This window comes from Lepidothrix coronata, unplaced genomic scaffold (genome assembly GCF_001604755.1).
Source record: "Lepidothrix coronata isolate B3197 unplaced genomic scaffold, Lepidothrix_coronata-1.0 Scaffold28, whole genome shotgun sequence".
NCBI classification, from domain to species: Eukaryota; Metazoa; Chordata; class Aves; order Passeriformes; family Pipridae; genus Lepidothrix; species Lepidothrix coronata.
The window spans coordinates 3,573,399-3,594,580 of NW_016690208.1; the positions used below are offsets into that span (position 1 = coordinate 3,573,399).

General features: G+C 51.2%; 1 protein-coding gene across 2 annotated transcripts in view; it reads right to left on the reverse strand.

Moving 5' to 3' along the window:
• FAM163B (family with sequence similarity 163 member B) overlaps positions 1 to 20,453 on the reverse strand; it is a 31,636-nt gene extending 11,183 nt beyond the window's left edge. The window contains exons 1-7 of one of the 2 annotated variants that reach the window (XM_017810401.1): positions 20,379 to 20,453; positions 19,865 to 20,277; positions 19,534 to 19,678; positions 18,978 to 19,119; positions 17,374 to 17,403; positions 15,954 to 16,104; positions 14,892 to 14,983 (exon numbers count right to left, since the gene is read on the reverse strand). The gene's annotated coding sequence lies outside the window, so the exon portion shown is untranslated. Of the gene's footprint in view, positions 1 to 14,891; positions 14,984 to 15,953; positions 16,127 to 17,373; positions 17,404 to 18,977; positions 19,120 to 19,533; positions 19,679 to 19,864; positions 20,278 to 20,378 lie in introns of those variants that run through there. The other variant, XM_017810402.1, reaches the window with a different exon arrangement.
• Between the last annotated feature and the right edge of the window lie 729 nt (positions 20,454 to 21,182).

Genomic DNA, 21,182 nt, shown 5'->3' on the forward strand with positions numbered 1-21,182 from the left:
ACCCATCTGAAATGCCATGTCCCTTTCTGGTGGCCTTAAGAGCCCTTCCCTGGTTTGAAGACAACTACAGAGGTCACTGATATTGGTACAGAGGTAACTCACAGCTCAGCCCACAGTGACCCCTGTGACTGTCCCCTATATCACCCCTCAGCCCTCCTGCCGCTGGGACAGACCCTGATACTTCAGCTCCCACTGATGTCCAGGTCAGAAACAACATATTTCAAAGGCAACCTATACCCAGTGCCTGATCAATTATTTATCAGACAGGACAATGCTGGAATAGTGCTGAGCTCTGAAGAACAGGATCCCGGACCCAGGGATCCCAGCACAGCTTGGGCAGGGCTGGGACAGCAGCGTGGGCAGGATGTGCTGGGGATCAGGGCTCACAGAGAGCCTGGGAATGGACGAGGACAGAAGGACAACACCACAGCTGTGGAAAGGTTTTAGTGCCCTGGCAGTGAGACTAAGGCTGGAGGTACATCAGGCTCACACAGATGTGCATGGGGACGATATGGGGATATGTCTCCCATATTTGCATCAATCATAACCCACAATATACTCCTCCAGGAGACTGGAGCAGCCATGGACTGTTCCTCCCCTCTCTGTCCATTCTCATCTCAGCCCTTTACATTCAGAAAACCTCCCTCAGTGCTCCCAGAGTAGTGCTGAGATAAGAAACAGGTCACAGTGAACTGCTCCTTCTGTCTGCTCTCATTATAATTCAATATAACCACATATAAAAATGGTGTTATACATAATTAAATCCCAGAATTCTACAATTCAAAATGTTTTGTTAAATATTACATGGCAGCCCAACAACTCCTTGTTGTACAAGCTTTTTCCAGAGACACACTGTATATGCATCCCTGCAGGTGTCCCTGCTAGTGATGGTGCTGACATACAACCATGGAACATTTTGGATCAAAGAGACCTTTAAAGGTCATCTACTGTGACCCTCACTGCCTGCCAGAACAGCCAGGCTGTATTCCTGTGTAAGAACAGCTTGCTAACAATGAAACCCAGCAGAGGATGCTCAGGCTACTTGGGAGATACATCACACAGCAACAGCCACTCCGAATTTGGGCATTCCCAAAGCTTAAAAAAAGCAGCAGCTCATGGAACAATCAGGGATCCGCTCCCACCAATTACCATTGCCAGTTTTTAAAGCAGAGATTAGCTCTCAGTCTGAATTTCCAGCACACTTAAGCAGGCTTCCTTCGAGCAGCATCGATCCAGGGGATCCCTGCCCCGGCAGCGCGTGTGAGGGAATGTGTGCTCTGCAGTAATGAGGCAATAATGGCACTCAGTACAACCAAATCATGCCTCAGGAAAGATAATATTTGCACAGCTCATCAAGGTGGCATTAAGGCTTACTAAGCACAATGCTAGGCAGGAATTTAAATGACTGCAGAAGCTAAATGGAGAGCAGCGGTGCTGCTGGGGAGGGATGGGAGGAATGCTCAATCACCTGGATGTGTGCTGCCCTTGGGAATGTCCCCTTCCAGTGCCACTGTGGCCATGCTGAAGGCACTGCTATCTTCATTCCAAAGGGACTAGGGAATGTGACTGTGGACACTTCAGCATGGCCAAGAATAAAGCAGGGTGTGTTCACCCTGCTCTGCCCCTCTGACCCTCAGCGAAACTTTGCAGTCACATCCTAAAAGCATCAGCAGGGATTTTGGAGACATCAAGAGGGATGCTGGTGACTGAGTGCTGACCAGCAGTGCATCCCTGCACACCAGCCCCGTGCTGGCACCAGTCCAGGGGAGGTAAACCCAAAAAACAGGCCCAAGGGAGGAACTGGTACAGAAGTGATGGACTTGCCTCCAGGTCTGACCCTGCACATGGTGAGCTGCCACAGTGGGGGCTCACAAGCAGCCAGTCTCTGTCAGGATTTGAGAGCTGCTATCAAACCACACCAGAGGGTTTTACCCTCCCCAGTGCCACCTTTCCTTGCCTAAACAATCATACTCTGCTTAAGTACCAGGAATTATTTCCATAAATCAGCTGGAAAGCAGACCATAATCCCAAACACACACACGCAGTCTAAACTATTTAAAAAAAAAAAAAAGAGAAAGAAAAAAGAAAGAAAGATGTGCTGTCTTTCCACCCTGCACCGTTTAATCGCCTCTTGAGTTATGGCTTTGTCATCCTGAGATATTAACACTAGAGAGAGCAGGTTTTGGAATTAGCAGCTTGGGATAAGCTACTGCAATCACCACTGAGCTGGGAAGAAATCAGAGAATGGGGAGCACCCCAGTGTCTTCTCCCAGCAAGGCAGTTTTGCATCCTGGAAATGTCCCCATGCAACCTGAAAAGCTTGAGTTAGCATACTGAGAACTAATAATAAATCTTACTCCTGATCAGTATTTTTTGCTGCCCAGTTCACTGAACAGGCAGTGCTCCCTCTCCATCACCATCCCACAGGAGAGCTGATTGCAGCCCCCAGCAAGGCACAGTCAGAAACATCAAAAGGCCTGGTCAGAAAGTGCTGCAGAAATTATGCAATTATGGAAAAAAAAAAAGAGGAATTTGTCTTTCTGAAAGAGTAACTTTCCAGAATTGGTCCACTCACCTGGATTTTGAAAGCTCTTCAGGTTGAAAACCTGGTGGTGTCAGGTTGAAGCAGATGTTGTTGCCCCAAGAGCTTCGTAGGAGCTGGTTCCTTACACCAATAGCTCCCAGCAGCCTTCCTGCTGTCCCATCTCCCAGCAAATGTCTCGAGAACAGGGTTTCATGGCTCAGATGGGATTGCTGGGGCATGAAGATGGGAAGAGATTCACACAGAGTCACCTGCTGACCTCTTTGACCATTTACAGCCCTGGCTGGGAGCTGGAGCTGCCTCCTGGTCCCAGGGGCACCGGCACTGCAGCTGGGATGGGTTCAGCACCTTCATCCTCAACTTGTCCTGGGAACAAGGCTTTTACAGTCCAGAGACACTGCACAGAGGGATAACAAGGTCCTGGTACCCCCTGATGGCCACACAGAGCAGCAGAAGCAGTAACTCTCACTGTGACTCCCACAGCTTTAGCTCCCGGGATCTGTGGCTCTGGCCACGCAGCGGTGTCTGCATGGAGAATCATTTTTATGGGAAGGCATGGACTGAGTCATCTCTGCTGCCATTCAGCCCTGTGCTAATAGAAACACTACATGCTTCAGAGCCTGTGTTTGCACCTTTTAGCCTCTGCCTCGGGCAGGCACAAAGCCACCCAGACCCCTGCAGCCAGCCCCAGCTGCACGTTCAGCCTCTGTGCACATCTGAGCTAAAGCCCTGGTTCATCCCAGGACCTCTGGCTCTCCAGCTCTGGCAGTACCATGCCTGAGAGAGAAAGTGTTGCTATGCCAATACCCATTTTACAGACGTGGGAACTGAGTCCTGGGCTGGTTAAGGCTCTGCTTTTGAAGCCAGATTGCTTGAAATCTGTCAAATATCAGCCCACTTCCAGACTAAGTGGCTTCCCCTAGGCCAGGCACTGGATGAGCAGTGAGTTGAGAGCAGCTCCATGCTCCTACCACCCCCTGCACTGGTAGTTGGGAAGGATTAGTCCCCACACCTGACCTGGTGGCCCCATGATGTCCTGAGAGGCGGATGAGCCATCGATCCTGAGCCGCAGATGAGCCATCGATCAGGGTGGGGGAGGAAGGGCACGTACAGTGTACATTTCCATTAAGCAGTAAATCCAACAGCTTTGCATTTCCAAGAGGTATGAACACAGCTCCGTGGGACAGGAAGATCCTCAGCAGATTAAAGTCTTTGTGAGCTGCACACCCTGCCCTCCTTTGCTCAGGATTCACGGATCCAGGCTGATGTGGAGGCAGCAGGAAGCTCCTTGGTGCTCATTAAATGCAGCAGCCTGAGAGTTGCAGGGACATCCTCCATCCAGCCATCATCACATGCAGGAGGGGGACCAGCACCCCTCTGTCCTTGCCCACCCCCACACCTCCCCAGCTGTGGGTGGGTGGCTGATGGCTCGTGATACTCATGCTGTCCCCCTCCCAGCATCTCTGAGCTGCCCTGGGCTCTGGCTTTCCATGCAACCCACTTATTCCTCATCAATCCCCCTCCCTGCAGTGTGACCTGGCTCTGTGCTTCCAGCTGCTGCTGCAGCGTGACACCGGGGGACTCCCCGGGTGCTGCAGGCACCAAGCAGCCCTGCCTGGGATCTCCAAAGAGATATACGTTGCTGCCTTAGGAAAAAAAAATCAGAAAAAAGGGTAGGGAGTTTCCATAGCTACAGCTTTACATCGCTCTGGCAAAGGCTCCGCTTCAACTCGTGTAATGAGACACAAGCAGAGTGTTTTTCCCACTCCTGCCCAGCAAGGCAGCACGGTGCATGAATAAAGAAGAGAAGAGGAGAGAGGGAGCTCGGGGATTTTGGAAATAACACATAAATATTAAGGACTGGCATGTGAGGTGGCCATTGGCACAAACCCCCTGCCCTGCCTGTCTTGGGGCATGAGTTGCACTTGCAGATGGGGAGGGAAGGAGCCCCACAGCCCCCCCTCATCAGCCCAGTGAGTGGCACACGCACCCTCATGCTGCTTGACCTGGTCGGAGGCTAAAAACTGCTTCATTTAAATTCCTGTCTGCGTGGTGCTCCCAGGGCTGGACTTCAGGGAGACAGGGAGGTGGTGCAGGCAGTGAATCTGCAGAGATTTAGAGCTGCTGCCAACGCAGAGTCACTGCCCAGAGCACCTGGGGATGTGAGGCTTGCCTGGCTCCAGGTCCACACTCAGGGCTGGCGGCAGCACCGCGGCGGCTCGTGGGGAACGACACGTGCAATTGCAAACTGCTCTGATCACAGGATCACAGGATGGTTTGGGTTGAAAGGGACCTTAAAGACCATCTCATTCCACCCCCCTGCCATGGGCAGGGACACCTTCCACTAGACCAGGTCACTCCAAGCCCCATCCAACCTCTCTTTGAACACTTCCAGGAATCACGGGTTTCCTCATTGTTTGCAACCTGGAGTTTTTCTGCAGGCAGTAAAATCTCCTTATGTTATCTTTTTTAATAAGGATTTATCATTGCTGCATCAGGGGAATTAAAAGAGACCGTCTGAGAGGGTAATTTCCATATTCTGGCAACTCACCATGAAGCAGTTCCAGTAAATTTCCCGTTTTTTTCCTCACCTTAATTTTGCTACGGCTTTTCCTGGGAGATGAGAGAGGGGAAAATTTAACTTGGAGGGAAAAAAACACGCCCCACGACAACAAAATCATAAGCGAAAAAGCCGAAAAGATAAAGGAACTCGCATGGCTCAGCTGAAAACCCTCATTAGGTGAATAAAGAAACTGAGAAAAACCTTCACACAAATTGCTCTGCTCAAACCAGTGTAGGCATCAGATGTTTGAAATATCGACTGTTCTCAGGGACAGCATCTTTCAGAAATCAAAACACACGTGATGGATCTTTTTGCCCATCGTCAGCGCTGGGCTGACACCTCCCCTGCCTTTGAAATGACTCCTTGATGCTGGAGAGGCCCTTGAGAGTGAGGTGGTGGCTCATGCTCCACATCTGCCACCTCCTTGCCACCCCCAGCAGCCAAAGCGATGCTGCCGCCGGCACCAAAACATGGAAAACTGAGGTAGACGAGGATGGGAGGCTGGGAGCTCCCACCTGCCCTCCCCAGCTTCTCATCAGTGCTGGCAGTTCCCCAAGCAGGCTGCAGCTTCTCCCTTCCTTCCTCAAATGGTGCCTGAGTGGCAGCACCTCAGAGGACCAGAAAATGCAAAGTGTCTTGTGTTTGAAAGCCAAGCCTCAGACCAGTGCTCTGAATCACCCCCTGAGCCTCGGTGAAGACAGGGCAAGGCACCCACAGCAGCCCTGGGGGAGTCAGATCTTGTAAACCCGAGAGACGAGCACACAGAAATGCCTCCACCCATCCTGCAAAGCAGGAGACTCACACTCCTGAGCGCTGCTCCACTCCACCTCCAAATCCCAGCTGGATTTCAGCTTCCTTCCCTGGCATGGTGAGCTCACTTCACTTGTACACGCTTGTTAGAGCTCACTGGGAACTAGGAACGTTCTGGTATTAAATAACAGAGATAATGTGGTGAACTGGGAGCCCACAATCAAATTAGCAAAACCTTTCACTGAAGCAATGCTGACTTTCTGAGCTGAACTGGGAGCCCACAGGCAAATCAACAAAAACTTTCACTGAACCCACTCTGATTTTCTGAGCTCTCCAGGCATCACTCTACCCCGTGGAGCCCTTCATTAACATCTCACCTCAATGGTAAACCAGACAAACCTGAAGTTTGAGCCTTACAAAACCCAGACCTGTAAATGTGAGCATCTTCCCTGCCCAGTGCCTAGGAGTGCCGAGGGTCTCTCAGAAAGCGTGATGGAGCTGTGCCCGCAGGAGATTCCCCCTGGAAGGTTCAACAGATGACAGGTCTCCTCTGGGAATTAAGAATACATTCACTGCTGTCCAGAACCATGGGCCTGTTTAAAAAAACACCCTCCAACCTGGCTACCGCTGCTCCTGGGCTTGACAGTGGAGACAGTGGGAGCCCAGGGAGCCCAGGAATTTCTGCTGTGATCACAGGATGCTTCAGTCCTGCTTCTGGATGGTTTAATTAGGATTATCACGAAAATGCACAGGATTGTGATATTCAGGTTACCAGGCAATGTTAACAGCCGTATCAAACAAAGCCCTTCTCGTTACTGGTTCTGGCAGATGTTCTCATCTGTATTAATTTTTGGAAATCTTCCCTTTTTGAGCAAAAATGCAGCAGCAGCGTGCCAGTGTTACACATCTCTGAGGCTGAGCAACCCTAATCCTCTGCAGTCAACAGTTCTGCCATAGCCCAGAAATATTCACGCTTTATATTTACTACCAATTAAGTCAGACAGTGTTTTAAAGACCAACCCTTTGTCTGCCAATCTGAACATTCAACAATATGTAACATTTACAAAGGTATGAAGAAAACAAGTAAGATCTGTGCTTGGTTTCTCGGAAACCGGTATCACACTCTTGTAACCTGTGTTGTTTTATTTAAAAATACAACATAAACAAAGATGTGATGCCAGAAACACAAGGGAAAATAGGTGCAACTAAGAAAACCCCACTTTCTGTGGGCTGAATCTTCTCCCACGAGCTGCTGTGAGAATCAGGAATAACTCTTGAGAAAACAGTAACGCTGAACTGTTGCAAATCACAAAAAAAAAAGATTATGGAACTGTCTAACATTAACTGTGCTTGTCTTTATCTCGGGGGCTTTGCCTGCCCATGGGTGTCCCATCCAGTGCTGGCCACAGAGGATCACAGAATCATAGAATCACAGAATGGTTTGGGTTGGAAGGGACCTTAAAGCCCATCTTATTCCACACCCTGCCATGAGTAGGAACACCTTCCACTAGTCCAGGTTGCTCCAAACCCCGTCCAACCTGGCCCTGAACACTTACAGGATGGGGCAGCCACAGCTTCTCTGGGCAACCTGGACAACACCAGGTTTCCCCTGCAAAGAGAAGTGCCCTGAGAGCTCCTGTCTGAGCCAGAGCAAGCTCAGTGATGTCAGCACCCAGTGCTGCAGACCTGAGCTGCCCTTGGAATTACAGAATGGTTTGGGTGGGAAGGGACCTTTAAAGGTCATCTAGTCCAACCCGCAGCCATGAGCACATACCCTGCTCCAAATACACCTTCAACTCTGTCACAATCAGTAAGAAAATGGCCTTGGTGACAGCTGGATCAGAGATTTCACCTGGAGAAACACCTTTAAAGAAGAGCTGCAGCCACAGGCAGTGGCAGAACCACACAGCTTCGTGCCTGTCGCTGTTTGCACAAGGAAAAGAGTCACAAAGCAAACCCACAGGACAGCCATAAGTCTGAATTATTACCTCAGCACCTCCTTTGGGTAATATAACAATAAACCCACAAAATTTGCCTAACAACAAACGCAAATCAACACTTGTTATCCTTCCCCTCCCAACTCTGTTCCCACTCTCACTGCAGGACTGTTTTTCCCCATATTCTACTGCTAATCTTTCCAGGGCTTAGCTACCCAGCAGGAGGCACCAACCAGACCAAGACACCTCCTTTCCCTTCCACATGAGAGCCTTATAAATTGCATCTGTGTAAATCCCTGCTTGCACTGGCTTGCAGAGATGGGGAGAGGTCCCCAGCATTTCCTCAGCCACCCTCCTGCAGCCAGGACACCTCATTGCTTGCTCAAAGCTGAGCCTCCAAATACTGGATTTTCTCCCCAGGAAAGAGTTTAGCTTGGATTGCCACAAAATGCATCCTGTTTTGCTATGTAACTCATGTTATATTTTGTTAAGTGAAGAGTGGCAACGTGCACGCTGCTGTTCTGTGGGTGCCAGGGTGGGAAAGCAGGAGGCAGAAGGAGCATCGCTGCCTGCAGGGATGATGCAGGCAGACACTGTCAGGGAGAGCCTCCCTGCACTGCACAACCTGTCACCTGGCTAGGAAGGCAGGCGACAGCTAAAGGAGAGAGTTAATGGCTCGCCAAAACTCAGGCAGGAGGGCCCGTGACAGATCTTACACCAAACCCACACTGAGAGCAAAGGGAATCCACGGCAGAGCCCAAGCAACACCCTCTGCTCAAATCGCGAAGCACACGCGGGTTTCCGAGCTCTGAACTGGGATTGCACTGTCCCTGCTGGTCACCTCGGAAAATACTGTATTATTTCCTAGGGAAAAGAAACCCCAGACATCCCAGAGGAGCCAAGGTGGAATACTGGGAACAAAAATGAGCAAAGTTATTTGCAGGTAAGTTATTTTTCTCACAGGAAACGGTGCCTGTAAGTGATGTTTTAGCAGAGCTGTGATTCTCTGTAGCACAGTTGCTTTGGGGACTCGTCTGGTGCTTCCCTGTGAAATCCCTCTCGCTCCGGGCACGCTCCCGCAGCATCACAGCAAATTCCAACCTCAGTGGAGCCTGTGTAGCATCTTCTACAACAAAGTCCACGGCATCTCTTTGCTCTGATCAGTGCCAGTTTAAGAGTCTTTCAATCTTGAGGCATTTTGATCTGCTGCAGCTGAAGTGACCCGAGCTGGGGAGAGGTTGGGGGAGACGACGAAGCCATCACAAGGCTGTGGTGGTCCCCAGAGGGTTTCAAAGCAGCCACATCACCCAGAAATCTGGGTATTTATCTTTCCCTGGCAGCCACTTTTCTGGCATTTATATGGATGTTTTTTCCCCTTTAATCCCAAATTCTCCATGAGTAAAGAGAGGACCTGGCTTTGCCTGATGCCTGGTACCTCTGTGGGTACAAGACAGCAGGCAGTGCTACAAGAGGCCACTCTTGTCCATTATGGTCCAGCCTAGATTTTCAGGCAGCCGAGGAACAAGAGACCACCTGCACAGGAAAAAATGAAACCAGAGAGGACTTTTCCTCCCAGTTTGCCATGAGTCCCCTCCAGCAGAAGGGAAGGAAATCCCAGCTGTGTGGTGTGCCCACTGCTTACAGCTCCCCCTATATAAAGAGCTTATGAGCTTCTGCGGCTCAGACCCTTTGATGAACTTGTACCCAGAGCAAAGCCACAGCGTGGCCTCAAAGCCAGACCTGAAGCTGGTGGTGTGGAGGGCTCCATCCCCCCGCCGAGCAAGATCATCCCCTTTATCCCCTGCCCAAGGGAAGCCAACCAGTGCAGCCTTGGAAGAGCCTAAGCTGGACTTTAGTAGCAATTTAAAGGAAAAAAAAAGACAGGTTTTTTCCCCAAACCCTATTTTCCAGGCTGGCAGCTTCCAATGGTTGTCTCACCATGGAAGTTTTCTGTGAATGGTATCTTGGAAAGGAAGGAAGAAGAGGATGGGGCTGTGGAGGAGGAGGGCAGGGCTGGAGCACTAGTGGGTGAACAGAAGGGAAAAAGCAGGGATGGAGTGGCAGGCTGGGTGTGTGGGATCTGAACAGCTCCAAACGGCTCTGAACAGCTCTCCACCAGCACCGACTCTCTCTGCAGCACTGACACAACCTCACGGCAGCACTGGATGAGGCAGAGAAGGGCTGGAGCCAGTGCCTGGGATGGGATGGTCCCGCTGCAGGCAGAGTGCTCCAGTCAGCTCCACTCGCTCACTCCCACTGCCCTCTCAGAGAAACACATAAGCAAACAAAGATATGTGAGACCAAGACATGATTTCCTCCCCATCAGGGCTCTCAAAGGGGCATGAAATTACCAGTGAGCATTAGTCCTGCCTGCCCCGGGGCTGAGGTAAGCGGCCAGCAGTGTATCCTGCCAGGAGCACTTGCAGGTGTGTGAGTGGCAGCAGAGCCACATCTCTTCTCTTCTGCCACGTGAGCAGCATCCTTGTCACCTGGGTGAGGGAAGGGGAGGATGGCTGGCACTTGCCTTCTGCCAGGAATTCACTTGCCCTCCTTTTTCTTTTCTTAATGAGCAGGCTATTAACCAAACAGGGACATGATGAATAAATACGTGGGCTGCAGAGTGGCTCCTGCTGTGGCCTCACTGAGCCCTCTGAGCACTGGCAGCCCTCACCAGCCCCCCTCTCCCTGCACAGCCTCCCACCCTCGTCTCAGGTGCTCAGAGGCGGTTGCTTTATCCATTGCTAATGACATTTATTTTCTTCTCAGAGCCTCGGGGAGGGCTCTTTCTCTCGCCCTCCCTGCTGATGTGAATCCTGCTGCCCTATTATGCTGATCTGAGACTTTTTTTTTTATTGCTGAGCCGCTGGTGATCTCCCCTGCATCCCCCATCTCTGCCCCCCAGCCTGCTATTCCCACAGCCAGGCATGTATTTCCTGGGCTTGATCCAGCCAGCACTGAAGTAAGGAGAAAACCTCTCCCAATTTTCAGGTTGGATCAGGTCCCTGACCTGGCGAGGACAGGCTAAGACTTTCTTTTGGGTTTCTGGTAACTTTCCTCTAAAATGTCCTTCAGAAAAAGGCAATTATCACCATGCCATTAAAGCTTTCCCCATTGCACGGCCAGATAACTCGCTGGGAGCCTTTTGAAATAACCTTTAAACAATAGATCCTGTCTTGTTTACTGCATGTTTCTGAACTCAACAGTAATGCATCCAGATGTCACCCCTGTCTACCGTAGGCCTAACTATTTCTGGAAACACACCAAAGGCAAATTGCTTGGATAATGTCAGATATTGTTGCAAAAAGAATATGACAAGTTTCCATCTCTTTGATAAAGGCTGTGGAGCAGAGAGATGTTTCCCAGGGCAGCAGAGCTGTGTGCACCTTCGACTCAGCTCCACGCAGGAGCCGCATCCCTCCCTCCATGGGCAGATTCCAGAGGCACACACTTTCCAGCTCGGGAAAAAATCAGTGTAGCTGTCAAGCAAAGCTCACAACATCCATGCTGGGTGGTGTGTGACCGCAGGTGGCTTTTGTCCTGGAGGTGGGAGACAGGAGAGAAGCACTGGAGAAGGTGAGACTGGGCTGAGCTGCCCTTGCGGTGTCTCAGCCCGTCTTGTGCCATTATTGTGAGGGAAGTCAAACGTCAGCTCTGACCCATCACAGGTGCTCGCTCAACAAGCAAGAGAAAACTGCCTGAAGTGAGAGGGTAACAAAGCTCCCCAGCTCTCGGCTCATCTCTTGTCTCCACTCCATGTCCTGCCAAAGGGAGCACCCGTGCACGCTGATGGAAGTGCTGGCACCCAGCAGTGTCCCAGGCTGCAGCTCACAGTGCTGCCCCCGGCTCCAGTGAGAAATCTGTGCTCTTGGACACGTAGGATGGGACAAAATCATCATCATTGTGATTTTGGCCTAAATCAAGTCCTGCCCCCCTCAGTGCTGCCTCTGACACAGGCACCTTGAGAACCACATCCCCAGAGGAGCCCCGTCCTCCTGCTGGTGCACTGAACTGCTATTAATGGGTCATGGCTGCTATTAGCCTTTCCAGGGAGAAATAGGTCCAAGGATATTTCAAAATGTTATTATGACCTTTAATTTTGTTCCCCAACCTTTCCATCTGCCCTCTGCCCAGGGCTGTTCTCACAGGGCTCGTGGGTTCCTAAGGTCCCAGCCTTGCCTGGGCTGGCCTTGGCTGTGATCTGAATGTGGCTGAAAGGTCTGAAGAGGGTCAGAGTCCATCACCCAAACCTATTTGTCATCCTGCTGCCAATCTTCAGTGCTGGGGTATAAGCTGTTTTCTCAGGCAAAGGGTGAACCAATCCCACCACAATAAATCAGATCACAAGGAGAGAAGGAGATGACACATAACGACATGGGAGAAAGTGTAAATTAGATGGGGAATGAGCTGCAAGTTCAACCCAAACACCTGCCCTTCAATGTCATAAGTTGCATCACAAGCTGTGGCTGCTGGAGCCCTGCCAGCACACAGCACCTCTTCCCTGGCCTGTCCTTATTCACATCCATATTCATATCCATGACAACACAACAGACAGAGCAGGTCAGGTGAGAAGGTACCAAGTTATCCCCGTTTCTTAAACCAGCACTAATACAGCTGGGCACTGCACAGCCAGATGAAAAAGTCTGAGTTAGGCAAATCCCTTACAGCTTGGTCAGCTGCAAAACCCCTCAGTGTCCCATATCCTGACATGCCCAAAGGTCAGTGGCACAGACTTTCTCAGCCTGTGAGGACGCAGCGAAGCTCTCTGAGCTGCACATAAATATCCCAGGGAATTAAGCACATTTATCTCTTTGCATCTGGCACCCAGCGAAACATTTCAAGATCCTAAGGGGGTGTTCAGGTGTGGCTGTAGGGTCAGTGAGTGCTCTTCAACTTCAGACATGGGAAACCTTTGGAAAGACTTGGGTTATTTAATCCACGGGCAGCGAGCGGGTCCTCTGCCCCTGGGCCACTTCCGAACACGTTCTCCTCAGATTGCAAAGCCCATGAGATCAAACCTTTAGGTTTGACTCTTGTGTCACCTACATGAGGGTTTAGGGACTGCTGCAGGTGCAGTGGAAAAGGGTCAGGAGGAGATGTGACAGCTAGACAGAGTTACCAGGCTTTGATGGGAAACAAAGAGAAACACGGTAAAGATACAGCCAGTAACCACGGCGCGGGTGATGTTCTGCAACTCTCCACGCTCAGGTAGGCACAGGTATTCCAGAACTGCCTGTATTTGTAATCTGTGCTCACTGACAATAAAACAGAAAGGAACAAATGATGTTCCCTTCCTTTCCCCTCACATCCCCACATCCTTTCTAAACTAGAACCAATGTACTGAGGGGTGATAAATCAACATCAATCACTTCGCGGGGGATTTTGTTGAAGTTCTTTATCTCCACTGAGCACCAGCACCGTTCCTGAAGAGGTCCTGTCATGATTCTGCACAGAAATCCTGACACGCGGAGGAAGGAGGTTACACTTTTAATTACAGCTGCATGGTCTTTAAGATGTTTAAAATCTCTTTTCACCCACTGACAGCCCTAGTGCGTCTTTCTGCTCCTTTCAGACAAGATGAAAACCATCCACAGAGGCTGCAAACAACCTTCAGTTCTTCACACGCCACTGCAACAGGGCAAGAGCCTAAACACGGGTGTGGGATAGTTCAGGCACTCACTTCATGCACAATTTATGTAAACTACTTTCCCTTACAGCATTATAATTTAGATGCTTACTCAGTAAAGACGAGATATGATGACTAAAAAACCCATCACACTGGGTACTTTCGCTCAAAGAAGTCACCCAGGAGCACCATCTGCACTCTAAAAATTGGGATAACCCACCAGGTTGCCTAAAATGACAGACATCCGTCATCACAGACTCAAGTACACGATTTTCCCACCCAGGTTTTATGCTGATTTCGCTGCTCATTTCAGGCTAGAAGACAATCTGTTGAACCTCAAAGTGCCGTCTTCTCTTACCTTTAATTTATTCTGTCAGAAAACTGTCTACCTTAATGAGTATGAGCACACCCCCACTACCTTCCAAGTTTGGTGATCTGTTATGTCAAATATAAATAATCCTGTCTGAAACCGGTCGATATGGGGAAATGAAAAGCCATCTTCCCTTGGGGGATTTCTCTCTCCCTCCCACAGCCCCCCCGAGCCCTCAGGCTACCTTTAATGTACCGAGCAATATCCCTGTGCCTCTGAGAGCACAGACCTAGATGGCTGCTCTATTCATGAAACAGTGACAAAAACAACCCACAGGTAACTGTGCCATCACCTTTCTCACAGGCAGCTCTGGATCCCTCTCCATCACCACTGCTTTGCTGAGTGTGAGTTAGTGAGCTGGTTTGCTGCCTAACCTGAGACTGGGGTGGTCTCTATGAACTCATTGGGATGGAGCAGAGGATTCTGACGTCCTTCAGAGCCAGGACATGAGATAGGAACAAACCCTTGTCCTAGACACATGGCCCCAGGTGAGATGCCCAGAGAGGTTATTTAGAGAGCCCAGTTTCAGTCCCATGCTGAGCGTGCAAAGGAGGATGAAATGGAAGAGAAGGACACGATCTGCACACCCAGGAAAGGCATGGGACGGGGGCAGCTTTCCCACTCCATCCCTGAAAGATGCTTTCACGACCTCCTTCACAGGCATGGCTCTGAAACTGAAGATGCTGTAGGACCGGGGAAAACCAAGCCTGAGCACCTCAGTATTTTTCATGTTGGTCTAAGGTGGCAGGACTTGCCCAGTCCCCCCTGAGACAGGCTATAGGGGAGCAGATGCTGTGCAGTTCTCCACGTCCTACTCGCTCAGTCTCCCCCCTCCAAACCCCTTCCCAGCCCCACTCCTGGCAGCCGGGGCTATCCTCTGCCTGCTGCCCTCCTTGAAGGTATCCCCCCGGGATGCGGGTTTCGCTGCCCGTTCCCTCGGAACAGCGATCCCAGGCAGTTCAGGATGCACCGGGAAGCGGGCGGCGGGGGCGGGAGTGAAGCAAACGGGGGGAAAAACACCGCGAAAGACCCCAGCGCTGGGAGCGACGGGGAGAAGGGGCTCGGCAGAGCCGGGGGTGGGGGGGAGGTTGTCCTCCCATGCTTACCTTCAAACGGGGGAATGGGGCTGGATCGCTCAGGTGAGGACCGCGTCTCCCGAAGTCTCCCGCTCGCAGAGCATCAACGCCAAAATAAAGGACTTAAAAAAAAAAAACCAAACAAACACACAATTCAAAAAATAAAAACAGAAGGAAGAAAGCGGTCTGGGGAGCAGTGCGCGGAGCAGGCAGCCGGCAGCAAGCAGCAGCAGCAGCAGCAGCAGCAGCAGCAGCCACCCTCTCGGCACATGGCCGGGCCGGCGGCGGCGGCTCTGCGGGGGACGCTCCCGCCTCCCCGCCCCGCGCCCCAGCGCCGCCGGGGCCGCCAATGACGGCGGCGGGAGCGGAGCGGGGCCGAGCGGGGCCGAGCCGAGCGGGGCCGGGCCGGGCCGGGCCGAGCTGCGCCCCCCCGAGCCCCCCGCCGGGGCCGCACGGGCAGCGCCGCGTGCTGCCGCCCCCCCGCACCGCAACCCCCCTGCACCCGCACCCCGGGATGCGGAGAAAGGGAGAAGGCGGACGCCGGGTCCTGACACACACACACACCCCCACACCCCGCAGCGGGATGCGGGTCCGTGCTGGACAACCGGGGGGACAGCCCCTGGGAGATGGGTCACTCCCGCCAGAGCTGGGGCATCCCCATATAGGCATGGGTCATCCCTCTGCGGAGCCGGACCACCACTCAACCCCCGGGAGTCGGGCCACACCATCCTGCAGCCGGATCTCCTCCTGCGAGATCCGCGTCACCCACGACAGAGGCGGGGGATATTGGTTTGGCCAAAGGAGCCTTCATCCCCAATGCTGGGGCAGGAAAAGAATCTCCTTCCTCATCCCCAGTGCAGGAAAAGAATCCCCCTCTCCATCCCTGGTGCGGGGATAAAGAGGAGAAACCCTGCACCACCCCCCGTTTAGCCCCCCAAGGGTCCCAGGGCATTTTACAGGTGCCATGACTTTGTTCCCTGCTCCGTTTATCAGGAGCTGTGCTGGGGTTTTGGTTGTTTGGTCTCATTAATAGACACCCCTGGAGAGGGACTGTCTCTCCTCTTCCCAAATCCATGCCCATTCCAGCACAACCTCAGCTTAGAGTCCTCATCCTCAGTTTTCTCCAAAGACGCTGATGCCGCGCGGGGCGTGTTCAGCAGCGGTGATTCACAAGGCTTCTTAAGTGCAGGAGCGGTGATTCACAAGATTTCCTTAGTCTTGGGGTTGTGATGACCTCCCACATCTGAAAAAAACAGAGTTTGGGACAAAACCTGAATGCGAGTCGGCATTACCCCTCCAGCAGATGGGCAGCCTGCAGAGGCACCACCACAGCCGTAACCAAGCCGGTGTGACAAGGGAGCACAAAGTGCCCCAGCTCCCAACACGTGTTCTGCAGCCGCTGGTCCCCAGACTCCCAGCAGAGCTCTCCTGGGCACGAAGGATGCTCAGCATGTCTCGGAAGGCCCTGCCAGCCCTGCCTCATTGCCCGCCCTGTCAGCAGTCTCAGCTGGCATCACCCGTGTTGTCTGCAAGCTGCCAAACTCCTTGGGCACACAGACCCTTCTGCAGGCCATCGCCTCTCCCAGCCTCCTCGAAATGATGCTGGGAAGACAAGCACATCCAGCCTGGATTCCCTCTGTCCAACAGGACGTATGCCTTGTGTTCCGCAGTGTTCGTGTCCCTGGCCTGACTTCCTTTGGCATTCCCAAGCTTATTCCCAAGAACTAACTTAATTTTTTCCTTCGGCAGTTTCAGCCTATCGATACTAGTTCTGTCCTTCTTGACTGATGAGAATGATCAGTGCTTATATAGCACATCTGCTCTTTTTAAGACGGTATCACTTACAGCACTCCTTTAATCCATGGAGAGGGAAACAGTCGCATTTAATTAATTGCTCAACAAATAAACTAATTACCGCCAGCAATTTCAGCACACTTTGCACGCAGTTCAAACGCCTGTGCAGAGATCTGAGAGGCAAACCACTCACTCTGATGACAGGAAATCAAAGTGAGGGGGCAAAATTCAGTTTATCTTTAGAGAATCTACTTAAGGCTATTATTGTTTAATTAATTTATATTGTATCACTTAGTACTGAACTGTCTGTGTTGTGGTTGCTGTTCAGTTTTTCTTCAAGGTTGCTTGAACCACGTGCAAAAGATATTTAAAAGCTGTGCCAGGAACAAAAAAAAAAACCCCTACCAATTTTAGCTTTTTATTACTTGTACTGGTCAAATGCCATTGTCTGGCAATTTATCATTGTATCCTTGCTCAGAAATATGAATGATGGAGGTTCTTTCCTTGGGCCCTTCATTTTGGTTTCTATGCCTGGACTCCTGTACGACAATAAAGATCCTCCTTGCTTCCCAGGGAGATGTCAAAGCAATTCTCACTGAGCTGAGCCCAGGATAGAAGCAAGGAAAAACAATGTTATAACAAGGACTTAGCAAATGCTTGGGCTGCCTTGTGTGAGTACAGAGCTTGTTTTCTGGGCTCTAAGATGAGGTTTGCTTACCGTAAGAGCAATTCTGTGAAGATCAGTTACCTATGAAAGAGAAAAAGGTTTTTATAATATATCTCCATATTGCAGTGGTGTACAAGACCTCCATCACGAGCACGGTCTGGTCGTGTCAGGGGCTGTACAAACACAGAGCGCAAAGAGCCCTGATTCCCATGACTTTGCAACATAAATTTTTACAGAAGGAAAGTGCTAATTAGCATCCACAGTTTGAGAGCCAGTTGATAGCCTCAAGAGCTGGCAGCTGGCCAGCCACAACTTTCATCAACCTCAACATTTGGGAAGTGTCCTGTGCCTGCCAAGTCTGTGGGATAAACAGACCAGCAGCAGCCAGAAGCCAAATCATTTGTTAAGTCTTAAGTACAGTGTTCAGGTTATGGCCACCTGCTTCCCCCCCCCCCCCCCCAGTGGGTTATTTTTGGTGTAAATCCTTTGTTGAGTTTGTGTATTCACATTCCTGCAACCAAAAAATCTTGGTTTCCTCACATGTGACTCAGGACTTGGGAGCAAACTGCCCAGGAATATTGTATGATCTTCTCACCACTCAGCATCCAAAGCCTCTCCCTAGGCTTTTATCCCCCCTCCAGCTTGCTCCATCCCCAGGGAGCAACTCCCAGTGCGTGCCCATCGTGGAAGGGCAGGTTCCCACCTGGTTGTCATGACCCTGAAGGCACCTACTGTCTGAGACTGATACGTGACCAAAAACCACAACCAAACCTGGGCATTGCTGGGAGCAATTGGCTGCTGAAACACTGCCCAGCTCCCTGTATGTATTCCCAGTCCTCCATTGGCCTGGGGGACAGTAGTGGCATTTCCAGACTGAAAACTCTTTCAGCAACTGCATTCTGGTGGATGTGATGCACATCAAGTGTGTGGCCTCCCAGGGATGCAAAAAAATAAACAGGCACCTGAAATAGGGTAGCAAAGGGCACTTAATATTATTAAAGCGTCCCACTGCTTGTGCAGGGCTTTGGTCCTACAGGGAATCACAGTGTTAGGTCTCTATAAATCAACTCCTGCCCATCACAGACCCTTCAGATGGAGTAGCCAGGTACACTGACAACACAACCTGGTCATCACCTGCCAAATACACCCTTTTTCTGTTCCTAAAGGAAGAGCCTTTTCCTTTGCTGCTCTCTGGCATTTGTTTTTGCCTTAAGCTCCCCAGCAGTAAACAGGACCCTGTGTGTGCAGCTGTGCAGGAGGAGGCTGCAGCAGGAAGCTCCGAGGCTCAGCTCCTCACAGTGACAGCCACCCTCTGGTCCTGATGGAAGCACCGGGTGCTCTTCTCTGACTCTTCCCCATGATTATGGAGATTCTTTCTCTCAGCCAGTCCCCAAGATGATCCCAAATATTCACAGCAGCAGCCTCAAAGGTCTCCACTGCATCCTCCTGCTCTCTCTGGGATGTGGGCACCTGCCTGAAGCGCCTCAATCATTGGATTTAAATGCAAATTTTATGGTGGTGAGAACAGTAGCCTGATCTCGAATTTGTGCTCTTCCATAGCAGCCTTTCTCCTTCTGCTTTAACCACCCACAATGTCAGAACCACCTGGTTTATAAATACAGCCCTGAAAACTGCCCTTAACTGGGTCCTTGCACCTGCTGCTCCCACTGCTGTGGCTCAGGATGCTGCTTCAGGCAGGAGCGAAGCTGAAGATGCCCTGGGGCCAGGTCTGCCACATGTTACTCCAACAGGTTTCTGTCCTTGGAGGCGACAACCTCAGAGCGTCACGGGATGAATCTGCTTAAAAGAGTTAACAAAGAAACGACAGAGAGGAGCTGCTGCTCAAATCAGCGTCTTTAACCCGAACAGATGAGTTACCCAGTGCCCCGAGCCAGCGTGCCCCAGACTCGCTGTGTTAATCATCCCCAGCCCGTGACCAGCACCATATGCCACGGCTCACGGGGTGACATCAACCTCAGCTGGAGCAACGTGGGTCAGGGGTGCTCTGAGGGGATGCACACTCACAGGCTGCTCCGTGGCAGGGCTTGCCTGGCACATCACGTCACATCACACCCGTCAGCTCCTGCCTCTGCACCCGACACGACGTGCCAGACTCTCTGGGACGTGATCCTGCGCAGCCGCTGCTGCGGGTGGAAGTGCCAGCAACAGGAAGGGCTTGGAGAGGCAGGAGGTGAGGGTAAGGATGCTCACCACAGATTCCCTCGTGTCCCTTTGTACAGAGGCATGGATTCCGGGGGGACTGCTGGCACCAGGGGTTTGGGAGGTGCTGGGGGAATAATCCTTCCATGGGCGTCTGGGCTGTGGTGGGAATAGTGCAGAGCCTTCTGTCACAGACCTGGAAAGCCAAAGAGATCATATCTCCCACAAACACCTTCCTCTTCAAGCTTATTGAGGTTGTCAAGAGGTTTGTAGGGCAGGCCCTCCCTGTACAGAAGCCACGCTGAGTTTTCTGAAGGAAATCTCACTAATCCACAATTTTCTGCTCTTTTTTAGACCTTCTGCTAACTTGTCCATTACAAACCTCAAGCACACAGGACCTGCAGCCTTTGCCATTCGATGCACCAGCCCTTTTGCTAAGCTGATAAAGCTGCATCTTCAGACTCCTCAGGCTCTTTTGGCCCCATGTCCTCTCCTGGATCAGCTCCCCTTGAAGCTGATCTGGCTTGCTGTGCAATCTTCAGGAAGCAGCTTAGTGCCAGAAAGCAATGGCTAGAGGAAAAGCAAGAAGAAAGGCTGGCATCAAAGAGCAGAGCCCCATGCAGGAGGGCTCAGAACCAACCTACCCCCCTGGAAATTCATGTGGCAGACAGCCCTGGACCAACGCCCACAGCAGATTCCAGCTCCTCTTGCTGTTATTTCTTACCAAACCAGAGAAAACTCTTCCCTGCCATTCCAGAGATGGGAGAGAACACTTCATGAAAATAAAGATGGGTCCTGGAAAATCAAGGATGGCAGCTGATGCAGGGTGTCCTATATCTGAAGAGCAAAAACCGGATTTGGCGTGTTTTTAAATGATAAAGCAGATCTTTCCTTACCAAATTTGGTATTCTCCACCACGTGTCAGATGATGAAGCATGGAAATATGTCATCTTGGTTGCACAGGGGGAACAATAGGAGAGAAAACAAGTGGATGGATGGATGGATGGATGGATGGATGGATTGATGGATGGATGGATGGATGGATGGATGGATGGATGGATGGTTGTCCCATGGTGAAGGGCACTGGGAAGTCCAGGAATGAGCTGAAACAGCCATGAGCTGGGAATGTCACCCACAGGTGAGCGTGGAGGGTGGGAAAAGGAAGGCACTGAGGTAGCATCTGCTGGATGAAGAGTCCTTTCCATGGTAGGACTGGAGCAAGCTTCTCATGCCTCTCCTGGAGAACAAGGCTAGAGCAGAGTTGATCCTGCTCGGAGCATCTTTTGTGGGGATACATGAATCTGTGTTTCAGTGCGTGGAGATGGTTATTGCAAAGCCACTTTATTTATGGTGTTTTTATTGGCAGGGGAGTGGGAGTGCAATACAATTTTAGCCACTCTGATGTCTCCATGTCCCTTGCAGCCCACCTCCATTCTAGAGCAGATTTTTCTTCACATTACATGATTCCTCAAACTGTACAGAGGACTTTCTGCACCTGAAATGGTACAAAATTAGGATGGTCTTGCAGAGCAGGGTGAGGTGTGGGCAGTTCTGAGAGTGCTGATGGCTGTGTGTCTCCACCACCATCACCAGCCCTGGTCCACACCAGCTGCAGGAAGCAGGATCTCTCTGCATGTGGCAGGAATAGCGTAGGACCAGGATTGGTGTGAAGCTCAGCCAGGATGAACTTGAACCTGAAG